The sequence below is a fragment of the Halichoeres trimaculatus genome, unplaced genomic scaffold (genome assembly GCF_033239565.1).
Source record: "Halichoeres trimaculatus isolate MK-OKI-2021-1 unplaced genomic scaffold, fHalTri1.1 fHalTri1_scaffold_13, whole genome shotgun sequence".
Lineage (NCBI taxonomy): Eukaryota > Metazoa > Chordata > Actinopteri > Labriformes > Labridae > Halichoeres > Halichoeres trimaculatus.
Window position 1 is genome coordinate 23219307 of NW_027437191.1, and position 20629 is coordinate 23239935.

The 20629-nt window shown below is 44.6% G+C and overlaps 1 protein-coding gene across 2 annotated transcripts in view; it reads left to right on the plus strand.

The window, feature by feature from the left end:
• The first annotated feature begins 804 nt into the window (after positions 1 to 804).
• sgk1 (serum/glucocorticoid regulated kinase 1) overlaps positions 805 to 20629 on the plus strand; it is a 93575-nt gene continuing 73750 nt past the window's right edge. For both annotated transcript variants that reach the window (XM_074684761.1, XM_074684762.1), the window contains exons 1-2: positions 805 to 896; positions 1440 to 1596. The gene's annotated coding sequence lies outside the window, so the exon portion shown is untranslated. The remainder of the gene's footprint in view (positions 897 to 1439; positions 1597 to 20629) is intronic.

Consider the following 20629-nt stretch of genomic DNA (forward strand, 5'->3'; position numbering starts at 1 on the left):
AAATAAATAGATAAATAAATAAAAAGTGTGCCTCACTAAATATCTCCTATAACCAAAATCTGGGGTGAATTTCAAAGCATTGACAAAGTGTTTGGAGCATCTAACACTTAACCCCCTGCCTTCTGGTGAATTTACTGTACATGACAGAAATTCAAGTAAAACAAAAAAACTTTTGTAAAAAAAAAATGCATTTCAGGGTCTCTTTGTATTTTACTGTTTAGCACCTGGAGAGGCTTTCTTTTTTCAAATTTAATTCAATAAAAAGATTTAGGTGAGAGTCTGATGTTATTTCAAGTTGCCTGTGTACAAATATACACTTCCTAAATAATTGCCTATATAATACTTGATTTCTTTGTAAATATATATTTCAACATATACAGCTACTATACACATAATATTGACCATAAATGCAAAACTTCATCTTTTCACATGTATATTTCTTTATGCCATTTTCAAAAATGCTTTTGCCTTTCTTATGTTGTTAATTCATACTACATTTTAAAATTTCTTTTGCATATATTTATATTACTTCAACCAATAAAGAAAAACAAGAATAAAGCTCATGAATGAAACAATGTAGGAGCAAAAAAAACACTGAAAGATTTACATAAAAAAATAAAAATGATTTTTTTTTGTGTGTCTTCACTTCTGTTTCTTAGAAAATGTATCACATTTCCCGTTTTATTTTGAAGGTCTATCTCCTTGTGCATCTGGTTTAGTTTGACTTCCTGCTCTTGTATGTTTCCCTCCACCTTGATTACCCTCATTAGTTTCACCTGTTGTCACACCTGTGTCTGCTGACCTGCTGTGTGTATCTGGTCTTTATAATGCTCTGAGTCGTTTTTCCTGATTTCCTTTTTTAATGTTTGGATATTTTATTCTTCTTGAACAAATCAGTAAGTTTCCCACCTTGTGTTTATCAGATACCTGCACAACCATGTTTACACAGCAGCACAGAATCAATGAATGAAACAAATCTGTTGACCCTCTAGCTGGCTATTTTCCTCTTTACATGTCTCCTTCTTGTCTTTTAATATCTTGGAATAAGACATTTATCCTGGACTTGTTGGGTTAATGTGGCTCATACATTTGCAGTGCACAAAGACAGATGACTTTCTGTTTTATCATTCACACTTTAAGTGTCACAGCTGCAGGTGAGAACATCTCTAGAGCTAATCCTGTTCTGCATGCCGCTGCAGCCCCAGCCCTTTTTAAAGAACAAAAATAAAATGGGATTAAGAAAGGAGAGATCAAAAGACAACGAGACAGGAAGGAGTGAAATTTCTCTCCTTGAGGACTGACAGAGGCTTTGTTCTTATCTATTTAAAGAGCTTTGTTGACCACAGGGTCAAAGGAAAATGTGTGTGTGTGTGTGCTGCTGGTTATCGTCTGTATAAATAGTAAAAGGATTTGTGCATCACTTCTTTTTGACCCTGCAGGTTTCAACAGTCCCTACCTCTTCCATAGATGGCATCAGATTGCGTGTGTGTGAGTGTGACCTGCAGGACACCCGCTCAGACTGCTGTCTCCATGGCGAGGGCTGCTTCCTGTCATCGGAAGGCAGGGCTTCCTGTGCTGAGGGCGCTGTTACAGTTGGTGAGTGTGCTGCGGATTCCCCATTCTTGATCGTTTTGTGCACAAGGTGGACGGCTGAGTCCAAAGCCAAGTGTGTGCAAATCTCCCTAGCAGCGAAGATGAGACAAAGTACAAACAAATGCTCTCATTGTCGGACCCTTAGCTTTCAAAGAGCTTCATTAATCCTGCTCTGAATCAGCTTCCAAATCTGCCCCTCATACCTTTCAGAGATGCACTAAAAGAGTTTTCTTGAATCTGTTGTTCAGGTTTAAGCTACTATAAGGAGTTTTAGTTAGGGTGGATTTTGTCCTCCCATGTGGCGCAGGTGGCCTCTGCATTTGCTGGTTGTAACTTTTTGAAACAGATCTGATCCTGCTGTCTTTTTAAACGTACGTTCTATTTCGTATAGGCTTCGCCCTTTAAGGCTATCGCTAGTGGGTTCACCCTCGCGCGTCAGCGCAGCACTGAAAAAAACTTAGTCCACGCCCACCCACGTGATGGGCCTCCCGCGCTACTTGCCTATAAATGGCCGCGGGTTCATACAATCTGCTCCCTCTTTTTCTTCAGCAGTCATGAAGTAGCACTAGAAGAACGACAGTAGCAGCAGGTATAGCGTCGTGGGAGACCGTCGGAGACCGTCAGAGACCGTCGGAAACCGTCGAAACCGTCAGAGACCAACGGAGACCGCCGCAGACCGCCGCAGACCGCCGTAGACCGTCGCAGACCGTCGCAGACCGTCGGAGTCCTGCCCTGACCCGACCCGGAGGACACAGGACAAGTGCCAACTCTGCAGGAGAAGTCCCCGTACTGTAAGCTGTTATCCCCAGCAGAGAAGCGGCGTCGAGTGGATTTTTTCACCGACGCTGCTGAGGAATTTTCTACGTCGCCGACGCTTGCAGTCTGGAGGAAGCCCTCAACCTACTCGCAGGACCGGGTTCGAATGAAGTCGGCCCCGAGGAGGCACTGTCAGTCTCACTCCAGCCGGAGGAGACCAACTTCGAGGATGAGCACGTGGGGGCTCGCTCAGGTATAGCTGGGGTCCCCCTGTGGTCGACCACCTCTCTGCCGGTCATCGGAGCGCTCGTCCAGGAGCTTCCCGGCATCGTCGAGAGGGCGGCAGCATACAGCCCGCTGAAGAAGGCTTCCTGCCGGTCCTCCATTGGATCCAGACCAAGCGGCCGTCTTCGAGTTGAGAAGCTGGCTGGAAGAGCAGAGGAGCTGAGCAAGGCAGCGAGCACGATCATCCCGCTCTGCGGTGGCTTCAGCTCGCGTCATGGCCTGGCAGCATCAGATATACCGCAACATGTGGCTCTGTCTGTCCTCTTTCATCCCAGAGCCAGTCAAGAAGAGCTGCTGGATGGCCCCATCTCCGCGGACGCGCTGTGCGGCCAGCAGCTGCACTCTCTCATGGAGCACATGCACAAGACGGCAGAGGAAGAGGAGAGAATCTGGAGGCGTGAGGCCGGCTTTCAGCGCCCAGCGGGTCACGGGCTGATCCGGTGGGACCACCTGGACCAGCCCCAGAGGCGACCGCAGCGTCCTGCGGCATCTGTCTCTCGCCCCCCCCCCTGCTCCAGCTCCTCCTCCACCTCCTCCGGGGTTTGTGTGCAGCGGAAAAGGGAAAGGAGTTGGCGTGGCGACACCAACAACCCCAACAGCTCTTGTAAGAGCCACTCACAGATCTCATCTGTTGAGCTCTCCTTTTTCCCTCCTTCAAAGTCCGACCCGCTGACATGGCGGCGGACGGTGATCACACAGCCCCCACACAGAGCGAGCCTGCTGCCGTTAACTCTTCGGTTAACGAGCAGCACGGCCGCGAGTCATCGAAGCAGCACACCGCTCCTTCACACACGGAGCGCTCCCTGTTTGCTCCGGCTGATGCCAAATTAAATATTCATGAGCCCACGGACAGAGATTCTCTGCTCCGTGTGGACAAGTTGGCTTCGCCTTTTTCCCTCTCTTCTCAGTCAGTGGAAAAAGAGCCCTATCAGCCCCTTCAATCAGAGCCCCCCATGTGCTGCAGCTCAGATTTCTCTGGCGCAGGCAGGGCGGCTTAAGTTGGCTCACCTCTCTCTCGGAGGAGGCGCCACAGCACCATGCTCGCCGCTCTCAGAGCGCTGCTCGGAGTGGCGACGGGTATGTTCGCTGGACAGGTAGATGGACAGGCTGATCGCCAGGGGTTATACTCTGCAGTTCGCTTCGTCTCCTCCACCGTTCAGCGGGATCCTGGCTGATGCCATTTTGAATATTCATGAGCCCACGGACAGAGATTCTCTCCTGTGTGGACAGGTTGGCTTCGCCTTTTTCCCCTCTCTTCTTAGTCAGTGGAAAAAGAGCCTGATCAGCCCTTTCAATCAGAGCCCCCCATGTGCTGCAGCTCAGATTTCTCTGACGCAGGCAGCGGCGGCGAGGGCTTTTAAGCTGGCTCACCTCTCTCTCGGAGGAGGCGCCACAGCAACATGCTCGCCGCTCTCAGAGCGCTGCTCAGAGTGGAGGCGCGTATGTTCGCTGCACAGGTAGATGGACGGGCTGATCGCCAGGGGTTATACTTTGCAGTTGCTTCGTCTCCTCCACCGTTCAGCGGGGTTCTGGAGACACACCTGTCCTCACAGGATCAGTGTGTGTTCCTACAGAAGGAGGTGCAGGAGTTTGCCAAAAAAATGTCATCTCCAGAGCCCCACAGGGAGAGGAGAATCAGGGTTTTTACTCCCGTTATTTCCTAGTTCCCAAGAAAACGGGAGGGATGAGACCCATTCTGGACCTGTCACTGTTCAACACAGTGATAATGCAGCGTCCGTTTCACACGCTGACGATAAAACTAGTACTGGAATGCGGCCAGGAGAACAATGGACCTGAAGGGCGCATACTTTCACGTCTTTATTATTCTGAAACACAGGGAATTCCTGTGTTTCTCGTTTTCAAAGGTCCAATACCAGTACAATGGTCTCTCCTTCGGTTATTCTCTCGCTCCCCGCACGTTCTCCAAGTGTGTGGAGGCAGCTCTGCAGCCACTACACAGGAGAGGGATGAGAGTTCCCTTTACCTGGACGACCTGTTTTTACTGGCTCGATCCAGGGAGGAGGCGGCAGCTCAGACTCAGGTGCTGGTTTTTCACCTGTTGAAGCTGCTTCGCTATCAATTTGGAAAAGAGCTCGCTTTTTCCGTCTCAGCAGATAATTTATCTGGGAGTGGAGCTGAACTCAGCCACAATGAGCGCGCGGCTATCTCAGGAGAGGTCGCAGACTCTGACAGCCCTCCTCAGACGAGTTGTCCCCAGCAGGGTGGTGACAGCATTTTTATTATGCGGCTGCTCGGCATGATGTCAGCGGCTCATGTGGTAGTACCGTTGGGATTACTTCACATGAGACGGCTTCAGAGATGGTTCATCCGTCTGCGCATCGACCCGGTGCGTCAGCGGAGACGCATGGTTTTAGTTTCCCCCTCAGTGTCTCCCGTTTTAGATCACTGGAACGACCCGAGTCCTGAAGTCGGGGTTACCGTTAGGGAAGGCATCATGTCACGTTTCTGTGTTCACGGATGCTTCTCTCTCGGGGTGGGGGGGCACGTGTCTCTCTCAGGTTGTGGGGGGACAGTGGTCAGCTCACATGTCTCTCCACATAAATGCCTTGGAGCTTCTGACAGTGTGGAAAGTGGTTCAGCTTTTCGCTCCTGTTTTACAGAAGCAGCATGTTCTGATCCACACAGACAACCAAGTAACAGCGGCTTATATAAACCGTCAGGGCGGCGTGCGCTCGGCGCAGCTGCTGGACATAGCAAGAAAGCTGTTATGTTGGGCGCACAGACATCTCCTCTCTATCAGAGCGGTGTACATCCCCGGTGTGCTAAACAGGGGGCGGACATCATGTCGAGGGGAGGTCCTCAGGCGAGAGACTGGAGCCTGCATCCCGAGCTGGTGTCTCAGATTTGGTCAATGTTCGGGCAGGCAGAGGTGGACGTGTTCGCGGCGCGAGAAAACACTCAGTGTGCCCTGTGGTTTTCTCTGAGCGCACGAGACAACCCCCCTCTGGGGGTGGATGCGTTCTCACACCACCCCTGGCCCAAAAAGCTTCTTTATGCTTTTCCGCCCGTCCCTCTGATTCCTCGGTTTCTGAGGAGGATTCAGGAGGAGCAGCTGTTAGCTGTCCTCATAGCTCCGGAGCGCACGGGAGCGTCATGGTTTCCATGGTTACAGCGCCTGCTAGTGGGACTGCCATGGATGATTCCGTGGCGGGGGGATGCTCTCTCCCAAGCAGGGGGGAACGATCAGGAGTTTTCCCTGTGATACGTCAGCGTCTGTGGGCCTTGCCGCTGAAAGGGAGCGCTTAGAGAGGCTCGGACTCTCTCCCGAGGTCGTGCGCACAATCCAGAGCGCAAGAGCTGCATCCACGAGAGCAGCATACTCGGGGAAATGGGCAGCTTTTCAGCGCTGGTGCATGGAGTCAGGCTTGGATCCAGTGTCTTGTCCCCTGCCTCGCGTGCTGTCTTTCCTCCAGCTCCTAATGGACAGAGGTTTGGCTTTTGGCACGGTTAAAACTTATGCAGCTGCGTTTTCAGCTTGTCACGAAGGGTTTGGTGACAGAACTGTGTTTAGTCACTCACTGATGAAACGCTTCCTCAAAGGCGTGAGGAGAGACAGACCGATTTCTCGCTCCTTTGCTCCTCAGTGGGATTTATCTCTGGTTTTACGGGCGTTGAGCAAGGCTCCGTTTGAACCCCTGTCTCAAATCTCACTAAAGTTTTTATCACTCAAAACAGCTCTGCTTTTAGCTCTTACTTCAGCTAAGAGAGTGAGTGATCTGTCAGCCCTCTCAGTTGCTCCATCTTGCCTGCACATTCAGGGAGATTGCAGCTCGGGTGTTTTACGCCCGAATCCTTCCTACGTGCCTAAGAACATTAATAGCTCTTTTAGATCAAGAGTTATTAAGTTGGAGGGATTTTTCCCTCCTCCGCATGACTCCGAGGAGGAGGCTGCATCACACCTTCTTTGCCCTGTGCGCGCTCTGTCAGGTTACGTGGAGGGCACGGCCACGCTGCGTCACTCTCAGCGTTTATTTGTGCATCATAGAGAGCACTCGCAGGGGCGCCCTCTCTTTGCTCAGCGCCTGTCACATTGGCTGTGTGAGGCTATTTCACAGGCTTATGTGTCAGCTGGCTGTGTTCCTTCTGAGCACATCAGGGCACATTTTACAAGAGGAATTTCCTCTTCTGTGGCTTTGCACAGTGGGATGTCAGTGGAAGATATCTGCGCTGCAGCATCTTGGTCTTCCCCATGCTCGTTTGTGCGGTTTTATCTGAGAGATGTCTCTCTCTTCTCTATGTCCCACTCTGTTAGGGATCCTATCAGAGTGATGGTTGTGACATGAATGGATTCATTCTGTTTTCTGGATGAGACAGGCGTGTTATTGGGTCTGTTCTGTTCATGGTTTGACTGTTACAATGCGTAACGATCGTCTTCTCTGCTTTTCAGCAACAGACAGATGTGTTTTAGGTCTGTTCTGTTCATTGTTTGACTGTTACAATGCGTAACGATCGTCTTCTCTGCTTTTCAGCAACAGACCAGCAGAGTCAGCTTCATGGATCAGGAGTATTCCTTATCTGGGGCTGAGACGGATGTGTTATTGGGTCTGTTCTGCTCATTGTTTGACTGTTACAATGCGTAACGATCGTCTTCTCTGCTTTTCAGCAACAGACCAGCAGAGTCAGCTCTTATGGATCATGAATATTCATTATCTGGAGGCTGACAAGGAACACATCATCAGGCAGTTGTGTGCGCACGTTCTGCGCATACAGGGCACAGGAGTTCACATCATACAGGTTTCTGTGAATGAGATTGTGTGCGTGCCTGAGTTTATTGGAAGCTTTGTTGCTGGGTTTTTTCGGATGAGGACCCAGTGAGGCATTGACTACATCCTGCTTCGCCTTTAACCCACTAGCGATAGCCTTAAAGGGCGAAGCCTATACGAAATAGAACGTTAGTTACGTATTGTAACTCCAGATTCTATGAGTATAGGCGCAGCCCTTTAAGCTATGGGCCTCACTGGTTCCCCTTATCAGCTGAAGAAAAAGGCTGTTATCGGGAGCAGATTGTATGAACCCGCGGCCATTTATAGGCAAGTAGCGCGGGAGGCCCATCACGTGGGTGGGCGTGGACTAAGTTTTTTTCAGTGCTGCGCTGACGCGCGAGGGTGAACCCACTAGCGATAGCCTTAAAGGGCTGCGCCTATACTCATAGAATCTGGAGTTACAATACGTAACTAACGTTATCTATAATGTGAATGTTTGCGGTTGAAGATGTAGTGACGAGTTGCATGGTGACAGCTGTTGGGCCACTTTGTCTGACTCCTACCCCATTGAAAATTACTTAAAATTAACAGAAAATCTCCCTCCTGGTTGATTATGTGTCATAAAGATGCATCAGTACAGTTTTCACTCTGTTTCATACCCAACTCATGACCTCTCCTCACTGGAGCTTAAAAGCATAAATCATTACAATAATGACATCCAATTTCAGCAAAAAAAGCTTAATTGTGTTCTAAAATGGTCTATTAGACTTAACATGAGTGACACATACCTGACCAAGAGGCAACATCTGGTTAGTAAAAATGAAGCATATGCAGAAGTGCTAAAAGTTGCTGTTCATTGAGAATCCACTTGAGCCTGGCTGCAGAAAGACCGGAAGTCACGTGCACACCCAGCCATAAAATCTGACTTTTACAGCATTAAAAAGCATATTTACAGCCTGATTCAAAAAACGGCTTGTGTCTGAAAGGCTGATTTCATTAATGGTACACACTTTACAGTGAGTGAATTTTTTTCTATCTCTGTGGTTTAGAAGTTATTAGGATCATTTGATTTTCCAATCAGGGGCGCAGCTGAGGTCATGGGACCAGCAGGCGCCGTATTGCTGCTCAAAGAAAAACTCACAGCCGGCGTCATAGCAAATGTGGCTGTGTCCGTGGATTGGCTTAATTTCATGGTTTCAGGAACAGACAAGTAGCATCCCGAAGGCTACGTCCACGTTTTATACAGTCTTATACAGGAAGCATTTTATTTCAAGGCAAAATGGTGCTTGAATAGTTTTTAAAGAGTAGATTTGAAAAATCTTTGCAAGTACATTGTAATTTCTGTTTCACAGTGTAGCTTTAATCTATCTTGAACAGAAGTCTTAGTCTGTGTCTAAAATCACTTCCTATCCTCTGTATCAGACTTTGGCACAACATGGCCCGTGGTGGGCCACACATGGCCATTTGGGCCCACCCCTTCTCTATATAGTGGATGACACCATTATGTAGTGCTGTCCAAAACCTGAGTGAGCATGGTCATACCCTATGTGGTCTACTCAATGTATCCCACAATGCATTTTGAACAGTGGAGTACGATTGATGGTCACCTTATGAGCAATATATACCATCATGCATTGCAGTTGAAACGGAAGAAATGGCTGATTGAATATTAATAACATGAAACAACATCACATACTGTCAAACAAAACAAAACAAAACAAAACAAAACAAAACAAAACAAAACAAAACACTTAGCTCTCTGTTTAACTCTCTGATGAGCCGGCTCTATAGCTCCAAGCAGAGAAATACACAACACAGATGTTGGTCGCTGAACCACCATTGGGGGTGATGCATTCCCTGGACCTTGTAATTCTCAAACACAGCATAAATATATGGTTGGTATTTACATGAAAAAAAAAGTGTAATAAATGTAATTATTATGTTTGGTTATTTGAAAAATATGGTAAGTGTAAAAATTAGTTAACACTGAAATCCATGCCGTTTTACAGTTATGATGAAAATTATAACTGAATCTCCGGCTGTCCATGGATGGTGTCTTAGTTGGCAAGCAGCTGGCAAGTGAGTGAATAGTGTCTGAAATGTTGTTTTAATTTTGCTGGTTAAGTGGACTACAGAGTCCACCACACTTAATGTGGTCCACTTATTGTCCTTCACTTAGTTTTTACATGTCTGAGCCAGTAAACTGGTTGTACTTTCAAAATTTGTATTTGTGTTTGTCTTAAATCAAGCAACCTGACTGGTTTTCTGAATCTTGAGACAAGTTTAATTTTGATGAGACTTAAGGTGAGAACCTGTTTGGCTTATTCATTAATTTCTGCCGAGTGTTAAGATCCCCTAACTAATTGACACAAAAACACACGTTTATGCTCAGTTTAAGATTATATTCTTGCATTATATGAGTTTTTTTCAAAGTTTTCAAAGGTAAATTTATTTTGAGTGGTGTGTCCTGGTTGACCCGGCAGTTTGAGCTCCTAACTTGTGAGATTTTGGTTGTGCATCATACATACGGCGTCTGTGAGTCGGGTCTAAGGCTGATTGAGAATGCTTGATTGTTCAGAAAGCTGCAGGTTGTGCGCACAGAAAACATCCAGGAAACTGCCGTCCCGCCCACCGTATGACTCATCCCATGGTCGAGTTCACACTCCTTCTCGCACGAGACCAAAGACACTGAGCTGAACTGAGTCGAGGATTTTGGGTGAACTTTGAGGCGAGGCCGGGCAGGGGGAAGCTTCTCAAAATAGTAAAGTCAGGCCCAAGCTATTGTTTGAAGTGTTCCAGTGTCTGTTCTCTTTCTCCTGCAGACGACTCCATCACACAGCGACACATCCCTGATCTGCACCGCGTGGACAGGAGACACGCAGGCACCAGGGGGGAAACCGTTTCACTGCAGGCTATTCTTTGAGGATGGCTGTTGTGAAACACTGGCAGAGGACAATGGGAGGCTGTGTTCAGGGGAAACAAATGTGCGCATGAGTGTGCCAAAAGTAAACCTTGACATCTGTCCACAATGGTAACATCAAGTCGTACAATAGAATGCTTCTATTTTAGTTTGAAACACTCAGGAGGGAGACTCCTGATTCCTGCCGACACTGAAGTCCCCTCAGCACTGGACCAGATCAGATTCATGATGGCATTTCCTTCTTAAACTGCAGCCTGCTGTACACTTATGACTGATGGGCACGGCTTACATAACAACTCATCTGCCCAAGAACACAGCTGGGATTTAACTCTTTTATTTTCAAAGTTTTACAACTTTGAAAACTGGAGTTGTGGTTGAAAATATCTCCAACATGGCTGTGGTGCAAAAAAGGAGTCAGTTAGTAAATTTCTTCCAAAAATTAAAGGTCTATGTTTTCAAATGTACAAATAATGCTTATTCCTAAGCATATGCAAAAAAAAAAAAAAAAAAAAAACCGATTAAAAGTGTTGCAAACAACCAAAGTGGTGCATAGAAATGTAAACACCTGCAAAATGCAAAAACATAAATGATGCAAATTCAAAGACCCAAACACAGACCTGTAGAAGAGAAAAAAGCCAAGCCAATGTTTGGGGCCAACGTGTCAGTCGTTGTCTCTTAGACCTGTGTTATAGACCTCTCCTTTGATTTATTGAATACAGTATGTCCAAACAGGGCCAAGAGTGAAAATGCTTCTCTAAACCTGTGAGTAAAGCCTGCTTTATACTTCTCAATTATGTAGTCCACACTGTAACTTTTTAAAGCACTTTTCTCATGTAGAAACCTACACGAGGAGTCATACCTATACCCTTATTGTCAAAAAGCCAGTTAGTCAGAAAAATAAGTTTGGAACTGAATTTGAATTAGTTTTCTGACTGACATGTCTAATAAATGATATAAAAAGAAAACAAATGGTAATAATGATAAAAATGTGTTACACAAATGACATTAAATACATAAATGGAAGTAAAACTAAATGTTTTCTGTTCTGAAAACCTTTAAATATGACTGAATGTAAAGCTTGGTTAATGCTTGATATAACCACAAGGTCTGCACGGCTTTAAGCAGACAAATGGTATTTCAGCAGCCTCTGATTGGGTGAGCTTGCAATCTTGATATCCTCTATTTGGCGAAAAATTTAATCCAACCTTCATTTAAATTAGCGATCCAGACGGTAGACATTTTTTTTAATCAGGCTGTAATTTGGTTAAATTTTGCTGCAGATTTTTTTTTTTTTTTTTTTTTGGCTTGGTATGTTTGTGACTTCCAGTACTTTCAGAGCCAGCCTCAAGCTAACACTTGAGAAACAGCTGGTTTCAGCATTTACACATTGTCTCATATTCTTAAACTGGAGGTTGCAGCTTGAGTAAAAAATAAGCAGGACAGATAGAACAGACTGCCCTTATGTGTTTCGGAGGAATGTTGCAGAGTGAAGTGAGCACATTGTAGCCAATGTTGCCAACTTGGGCTCAGCCACACTGGCAAACCGTATCATGCTTAAGCATGCGTAAACACCAAAGTCCACTTTGTTTGGCCAGTGTGTGGTTGAGCATGATTCACCTCTCTGCTTTGGTATGCTTCGGAGAGGTGGGCTTCAGCGGTTCACTTCATTCACGAGCATATATACGCGGACATGAGGCATGACTGCTGCTATCGCTGTGACGGCTCCTCTCGACAATCATTTCCACAATAGAAGTGATGTTAGAGGGCTGTGTCAGACCAAAACAACCTAACATAAGCCAAAAAGTCTCTAAAGTTGTTGCAGTGTTCTGTGTCTCATTGTGCTGACTCTGGTGAGATCACACTTCATGTACACAGACGCTTCACGATTAGCGTAGGCGGGCAATGCTTGTGCCTTAAGTCTGGTGCATGTTGGAGTAGTGTGACCACAGGCTTAACTCTGCAGTGGGGCAGGCAGTGTACTTGAGTATGGCATGGTTTGAATGGCCTGTGTGACCGCAGTCTAACTGACTTTGTTGCTATAATTGGAAACTTTTCAGACCCCTCAAGTAACTTCTTTTTAAAAAAAGCAACAAATCTAGTGACTTTTTTTGGAGACTCCAACGTGAAAGCGTGTGAGGTCCCTCCTAGCTGCAGCCAGAGCAGACAACATGCATAAATCGTGTATGCCTGTCTTGTTTGAGTCGCTTTTGCAGGTCCCAAGCCCGGCTAAAGGAGAAGGGTTGATATTTTGACACAGCAAACAACTTCAATCAACAAAAAAAGTAACCTTTTTTTTTTTTAACCTCTCTGTTAAGAGTCCTCTCTTCTCTTGTACAGCGTCCCTGAAAGTTGCAAGCAAACAGCCCATCATGTAAAGCAGGTGAAGACATCATTTGAGACTTCTAGTGGAGTTGGCAACACTAATTGGAGTAGAAGTCTAAAGTGCTAATGACTGAAACAGACAACAATAAGAGTGTAATTGTTTTCCTGTTCCAGATTTATTTAAACTTGACATTTATTAAGATGAGAAAATGGTAAACAATGATGGGGAGTAATGTCAAAATACAGTAACTCTAGGGTACGTGTTTTTCTGAAGGGTGTCTTAAACAAGTCTGGCATATTGTTTCTGAGACAGATGCTGCTTGAAAAACAGCAACATTCACCTCCTACACACTCACTTTCCACTCTGCTTTTCTTCTTGACATTTGATGCTCACAGACAGGAAAACTTAAAGTCAACTTCAGTGTTTTCTTCTAAAGCTTAACTCTTTGCTGCTGGTCTGAGAGCAGCTCACACCTCCCAGCTGGTTTCTCTCTCAGCTGGAAGCAGACACTGACTCAGGTCTGATGTGTATCAGGAGTCTTCAGGGCGAGTCCTGGGACTGCAGCTCTGCGGTATCTGATGAAACTCTTCTTCTGACAGCACTTGACATTTCAGTCCTCTAGTCAGCAGCGCTCTGCTCTCTGCTCGCACGCTGAGTGAGGCAGTAAGCATCTTTACGTAACGGCTGATGCGTATCAGGCAGAGAGATTGTATTGAACACCTACACTAGCTGAACGCAGTGTGTGTGTCCACGTGTGTGTTTGTTACAGCATCTAATCCTCTCCTGTAAGAAGCAGATGATATCAGAGCAGGAATGTATGGGATGTCAGGGTTACAGTAGCGAGTTTTCAAACAGAGTTTCTGCCTACACAGAGATTAGATAAAAGAGTACAGAGGTGTCGCTCTGAATTGGAAACCGACCACTCAAACCTGGACCGAGCTGTGCTCAAAATACTCAAACTTCGTCTCCTCTGAGAGTCCGTTTATTCAACCTTTCTCTCTGATACTTTCCTGTGATTGTCCACACGTTATGACTCATTGTGTTGTCCTGTGAGGTGAACTGACCCATCTGGCACATGAGCGGGATAAATGAAAGCCTGAGAAGGATTTAGCAAAATAGCAGCTGTCTCATTTTGGCAGTTGGTTTAAAAAACATCTTCTTTATCCGAGCAGATAGTGACACACGCACACACACACTCAGGGACAGACACAGGGGCCGGGTGTGGTGGTGAATAGATATGACTTTGTTCAGCAAAAATGAGATAAATGCTGTTTAAGAAAAGGCGCCCTATCAAAATAAAGGTGCTTTTCAACCCAGTGTATGGTTCATGTGGCCCATTTTTGCTTCCATCCAGGTCTAAAGTACCGCAAAGGCGCAATCACGTCAGCGACAAATAAGAGTAATAATGCTATACCACCAGACAAGTAGAGGGCAATAAGACAATAACTAAGGCCATTCAGCATAAATTACACCGTGGAACAGGGGTAGGCAACCTAGGGCACGGGTGCCACAGTTGGCACGGGAGGCTATTTATGCTGGTACGCAGAGGATAATTACAATGAGGCTGAGGGCTAAATATATAAGATATACAAATAATGAAACTATTGTGTTGTATTCTATTTAACGCTTCACAAGAAATTGAGCACACTATAAATGTTCTTATGAAAAATTTATACAAATAACGTTAATACATTTAAATCATGACATGATTCAAACCTGACCTAGTTCAAAAAATGGCTTGGGTATAAAACACTGATTTCTCTATGTGCACACACTGTACGGTGAGCGAATTTTTTTCTAACTCTGCAGTTAAGAAGTTTCTAGGATCATTTGATTGTCCAATCAGAGACACAGCTCAGGTCACGTGACTGGCGGGCGCCTTGTAGCTGTTCGAAAGGAAACTTACAGCCGGCTTCATTGCAAATGTGGCTGCATCTGTGGATTGGCTTCATTTCACAGTTTTAGGAACAGAGGGGGGGTGTCGCAGAGGCTACGTCCATGTTTGATATGGTCAATGCTTGTTATGCAAGAAAGATCATGTCCAAAGCAAACAGAATTTATCTCACGCTAGAAGCAGATGAAAAGAGGATTTCACAAATGTGACACGTGGAAATGAGATTCAGTACGAGAGAAGGCATGTGGCTTTTATACTTTTTAACCCTCAGAGCGGCATCTGTTCCAGAAGCTGCAGGGGGCGTGATTTCACGAATACACATCTACAGCAGTACTATACTAGAGTAGAAGAAGTTGTTAATTCTGTTAACAATTTTTTTGCTGTATAAATGACAGGATTTTTTGTAATTCAGTCACAAGGTGCTTTTGTTCGTCCATTCATCTCTGTGCAGAAATTAGACATTTTCAGAGGTTTGTGATGTGAAAATTTTCTACCTGAAAAGGTCCACGCAAAAGGGTATGGCTGCTAAAAATGATGACTTCTTCTGTACAGAGCTGTGCAGACTTTGTGGACGCGTCAAGCATAAACCAAACTTTAGATGATGTAGCTGTTGTGCCAGGCTGAATTGAAAATTAATCTTAAAACTGAATCTGAACTATAAGAAGTGAAGCAACTAAGCAACTATGCTTTTAAAGCAACTAAGAAGTGATTTTTATTCTGAATCCAAGAAATAAAGAGAGTTGACTTGTCATTTAGGTAAAGTTCAATTTTAAAGCAACTAAGTTCAACTTCAATATATTTAATTCAATTTGAGCCTATAAGAAGATGATCTTTCCAAACATGATTCTGGTCTCCTTGAAGGCCACAAAAACAAAAGAAAAAGTCTGGGTTGATAGGGGGTGGATTCACTTTGTCACTTCAAAACAACTGGGGGAAAAAAAACAAACAAACAAAAAAAGCTCTGGTTGTGTAAAGTCAAGAGGCAAAAACTAAAGAAAAGGTTAGTTTTCACCTGCAGCAGCAGCAGCAGCTCAGATTCAGCTTTGGGACAGAGATCTAAAAGAGAAATATAAAATTAAACCAAGTCAAACTGATTTCATGCTTTCATTGTATCCATTGAATCTCTTGTGCGGAGACCGAAAATTGAAAAGTCAAATCCAGAGAGAGAGGAAAGGAGAGATGGAGCTGCCTCTGACAATGAGAAGCAAGAGGGAGGTTATTAAAAAATGTAAATTTAGATTAAAGTGAGCCTTTGCCTTTAGATTTCTAGGAGATCGTACCTCACGTAACCTGTGACTCAGATGATAGTGTTACTGAAATTTTGTCATCTGTTGTTTCTGATATTACTCTCATATCTGTCTTTTCATCCGTCTCGTACTATGGCTCTATCCGACATGAAGCTCCCTCACACCAATCCGATCACTCCTCTGATGCAACCGTGATGAAAGTGATGCAACGTCAATGTAACCGCAGCCTTCAGCAGGATGGTTTCTGACAAAAAGAGAGTGTGATGTTAATATTTACTGACAGAGAAACAGAACAAGTTTAGAATAAAGGGTGGGGGGCTTTCGCTGACGCACTTTCACTCGTCTTTTATTCACATCTCCTGGAATACATGTGACAGCTACACACTCTTCTTTAAGAATCTGTTCATATCACGCTGTGAAAACTTGAGGCCAGAGAAACTAATTACTCTGCCAGGAAAGAGGATGAGGAAATGGGGAAAGGAAGACGAGGATGTAGGAAATCAAGGGAGGAGGGTACGAGGAAAGGAGTTGAGATCAGAGGGAAGATGAGAGACAGAAGGAGGTTGATGATGAAAAGAAACAGAGGGAGGAGACTGGTGACAGGAGAGCTGTGGAAAGATTTAGACCCTGAAAATCAACAGTTTGGAGGAAGATGATAACGGGAGAGAAGCTGAGTGAGAGGAAGGTGAGAAATGCACGCTGGCAAAGAGGAGTCAATTAGGAGGAGGCTGAGCACACACACACACACACACACACACACACACACACACACACACACACACACACACACACACACACACACACACACACACACACACACACACACATCCGCCAATATGCACCAAATCGAGCAATCACCAGCAATAATCTTGATGTCACATTTCCTGCATCCTCTCCTCGGCGTCTCTTTCTGCAGGAGACAGATTTGCTCCTCTGTATGCGAGACGTGTCCCGCTTTCCCTCATCTGCCCTCTATGTCTGAGTGTGTGTGTGTGTGTGTGTGTGTGTGTGTGTGTGTGTGTGTGTGTGTGTGTGTATGTGTGTGTGTGTGTGTGTGTGTGTGTCCTGCTCATGAATTGGCATACCAAGATGATTCAGTCACTGAGTAGTTTCACCAGGCCAGCCGTCCACAGACCTCTCCCTTCCTCTCATTGGCTGTGAGGATGTGCTGCCTCGACCAATGAAACAGCTGCAGGTTTTATGGCCATGCTGGTGTGTTGGTGTGTGTGTGTGAGTGGACAGTTGAGGTGTATGTGGATGAAAATACATAGAGTAGGAGCAAAGAGAGAGAGACTGATCTGAATGAATGTTAGGCTGTGAGAAGAGAGAAGTTGCTGCATTATGACCTTAAGGACCAAACAACTGTTTTTTTTATTCTGTCTTAAGACAATATCTGTCCTCACTCAAGCAGTTAAAGATTGAGAATGCCCAATAAGCATTCACGCTGCTCTTGGCGATAAGCAGAGTGCCATCCCTCTGCTGCAATAAGAGGAGGCATCCCTAAAACTTGCCTCATCCAGAGAAAACAAACCATCAGCTAAAATACTTTTATGTTGTTGTTCATTAACAAAGCACAGAGCTGGGTTGGAGAACACTGTGGCTATAAGTTGTAAGGAAGGACAAGATTGTTTACCTAAAAAATCCTAAATAAAACATTATAATTAACGTAGACAGCTTGGTGACTTTGTCGCTATGTTTAGTGAGTATTCAAAACCCTCTTGCTTTTTGTTTTGGGAAAAAAAAAGAAGGCCAATATTAACTTTTTCTTGTACTGAGACTATTGGAGACTGGCATGAAATCAAATATCAGTCTTAAGGCTGGCACACATTCCTGGATTGTTCAAACCCCCGAAGAGAGCACACACTTTATGATAACAAAAGACAGGTTGCACAAGATCCCCTGCTTCTGATCTTAGACACTAACTGATTCTTCGGCTTCTTCACTTTCATTTTCCCAAATCTGGTCTAGTAAAACATGACTGATGTGAACAAACATGGTGGACAAACAGGAAGAAGCAATAATGTTTGTTTTTGGCCTCTTACTTTCCCAAAAAAAACCCAAAAAAACAAAACAAAAAAACAACAACAACAAACAAAAAAAAATCAACAAAACAAACAAAAAACACAAAAAGAAAAATGTTTATGGAAAAAGTCAAGGAAACGGTGGGAAAGTGGCTTGTATACATTACAGCCAAGTGGCAACCAAAGGTGTAAAAATATGAGACAATGTGGAAGTGCTATAATCTGCTGGTTCTCGAGTGTCCGCTTGAGGCTGGCTCAAGCAGTACCGGAAGTCACAGACACACAAAGCCAAAAAAGAAGTTTTCAAAGCAGGAATTAACCAATTTACAGCCTGGTTCAAAAACATCTCCGGTCTGAATCGTCAATTTTGTTATTGGCTCACACTGTACATGGGTGAATTTTTTTCTAACTTGGCCGTTCAGAGGATATTAAGATCGTGAGCTCGCCCGACCAGAGGCACAGCTTAGGGTCACATGACCGACAGGCACGACCTATAGCTGTACGCAAAGCCCTTGCCACTGCCAATATGTTGCCAATGACTTTCATTTGCCATTTCAGAACAGTGCTGCCAACTTAGCGACTTTGTCGCTATTTTTAGCGACTTTCTGGACCCCCCCCCCAGCAACAAAATTAGAGAAAAGCGACTAACTACAAATCTAGTGACTTTTTTTGGTGGTCGGAGGCTCCAAGATTATGGTAAAAAAAGTTTTAAAAAAGCGCTGTTTTCTTCGTTCATGCACGGCCAGTTGTACACTACGGGCACTAGGACAGCTCAGTTGACAAGTAGGCAGCACCCCCCTCCCGATCTGGTGATTTTTAGCAACTTTTGGGTGGGCCTATAGCGACTCCCGATGCTGAGGAGTTGGCAACACTGTTTCAGAAACAGACGGGTGACTTAGGGGGAGTACGTCCATGTTATATACGCTCTATGGAAACAACTATATTTCACCCATTTTTTACATAGATGGGATGGCCCAGAGCAGGCGAAAGAAAGATGAGGTACAGTGATTTGCAAATTGTTGTACGCAAAAATATATATATATATATAAAAAACATGATTTGAAAACTGCCGGATGAAATTTTGAAACTGGCATATAGATAGACGTCAACAAGTGTCTGAGGTACCTGTTCAAATGGTGAAAGAATCACATGTAGAGGCTGGTCTTAAGTGTTCAGCGAATTGTATGGTCAAAATAAATGCACATGCTAGACTCTTATTGATTGACAGCACAGCAGCTTCCCATTGGTGGGAGAGTCAAGCCATGAGTTTTTGTCAAACGTTAAAAAAAAAACAACTAAAAACTAAAATGTGATTTAAAGTAAGACCAAATTTTCACTAGCTGTCAGAATTTACACCAGTCTAGAGTTAAGTCACTAATGTTGGGAATTAAATGGTGGTGACTTCAAATAATGTTCCAAATACCCAGTGAAATCCTTTGCTGCGGCTTTCCCTGGCTTGGCTTGGTTTTTCATTCATTTCGTATTCCACATAAGCACGTGGAAGGGGCGGGAACTCCCAGAACAGAGCCAAATATAACTCATTACATGCAGATTATGAATTCTCTTTGATGGTCGTAGTCCTGAATGAATTTAGGTGTTTGCACTGAAATCTCTTTTACATATAAAGTGATCTCACAAGAGATAAGAGTGATTCATTAGGAAACGTAGAAACAAGCAAATCAGGAATCTAACACCCCATTGTGTCTTCAGAGAGTTTTAATGTTTGTTGTTTTGATTTTTCCTCCTCTGCTTCAGTATTCCTCCCGGTTCCTGGTCCTAACATTTCCATTTCAAAGCTTTGCTGAAGTCTATAAATTCAGTTTCCGCGTGTATATGTACAAATGTGTGAAGGTGTGCGTATATGCATGCTTGAGTGTGTGTGTTGTAAATCAGTGCTCCAGTAAGTTTGTGTGCCAGGCAGCTGAACCCCGTGACGGGTACAGCTCTGTGAAATTTCCAACTCAAATGTTGGGTGACATCTCTGTCTGCCTCTTACCCAAAAGCAAAACGGTTATCTTTAAACACACTTCAAAGACTAAAGCTGGGGGAGGAAATGCGCTTTCTGCCAGGAGAGAAGGTAAGTGAAGTGAATAAAAAAGAGTCAGGGAAACAAAAACAGAGTCCTTTACTGCTGCTCGTCCAAAACAATATATAATTTCTGCCTGCAAGGGGAAGTAGACACTAGTTTTGTGCAGGAGTGTGACGGATTTGTTTGTTTTGCTGCTGCGAGAGAAAAGTTTCTGAGTCTTTGTTATCTTACCTGCATATTTATACCCTATCTAAAATCTGAAAGTACACATAAATGAAAGATGGAGGTGTTAAATATGGATCTGTGTGGATGTATTTGTGGTAGGAGTAACAGTCCAACAGAAGGAGGGTGCAGAGATAGCACATTTGAAACAGAAAGATTGAAACAGCCAGCCTGAGATGAAAGAGAATAAAGATGCGGTTAAAGATGAAATGTTCTCACTGGGGAGCGTCAGATCAGATTAGCTCCCTGTCTTTCCCTGTTTTTTACCGCAAGGATAAGTAAAATACATCTCTGTTTGTTTTCCATCTCCAATGTGCAGAACTTTGCTTATCTAACCTGTACCCAACCTAATGCACTCCCCATCTCCTCATTGGAAATAATCCTGTCGACCCCTTAAGTTCCTCTGAATGTTGGCCCTCAGTCTGAAAAGGAATTTTAAGGACAGGAAATACCAAGAAAAGAAAAAAAACCCTCTGACCCTTGAGTTATTGGGTCAACTATCCAGACAGGAAGGAGAGCAACTGATAAGGTATCACTGTAGCAAAGGTGAAAGGGTCGCAAAACTCACCATAACACTGACATGTTAGCTAACTTCATGATAAGCTTTTGCTGCTA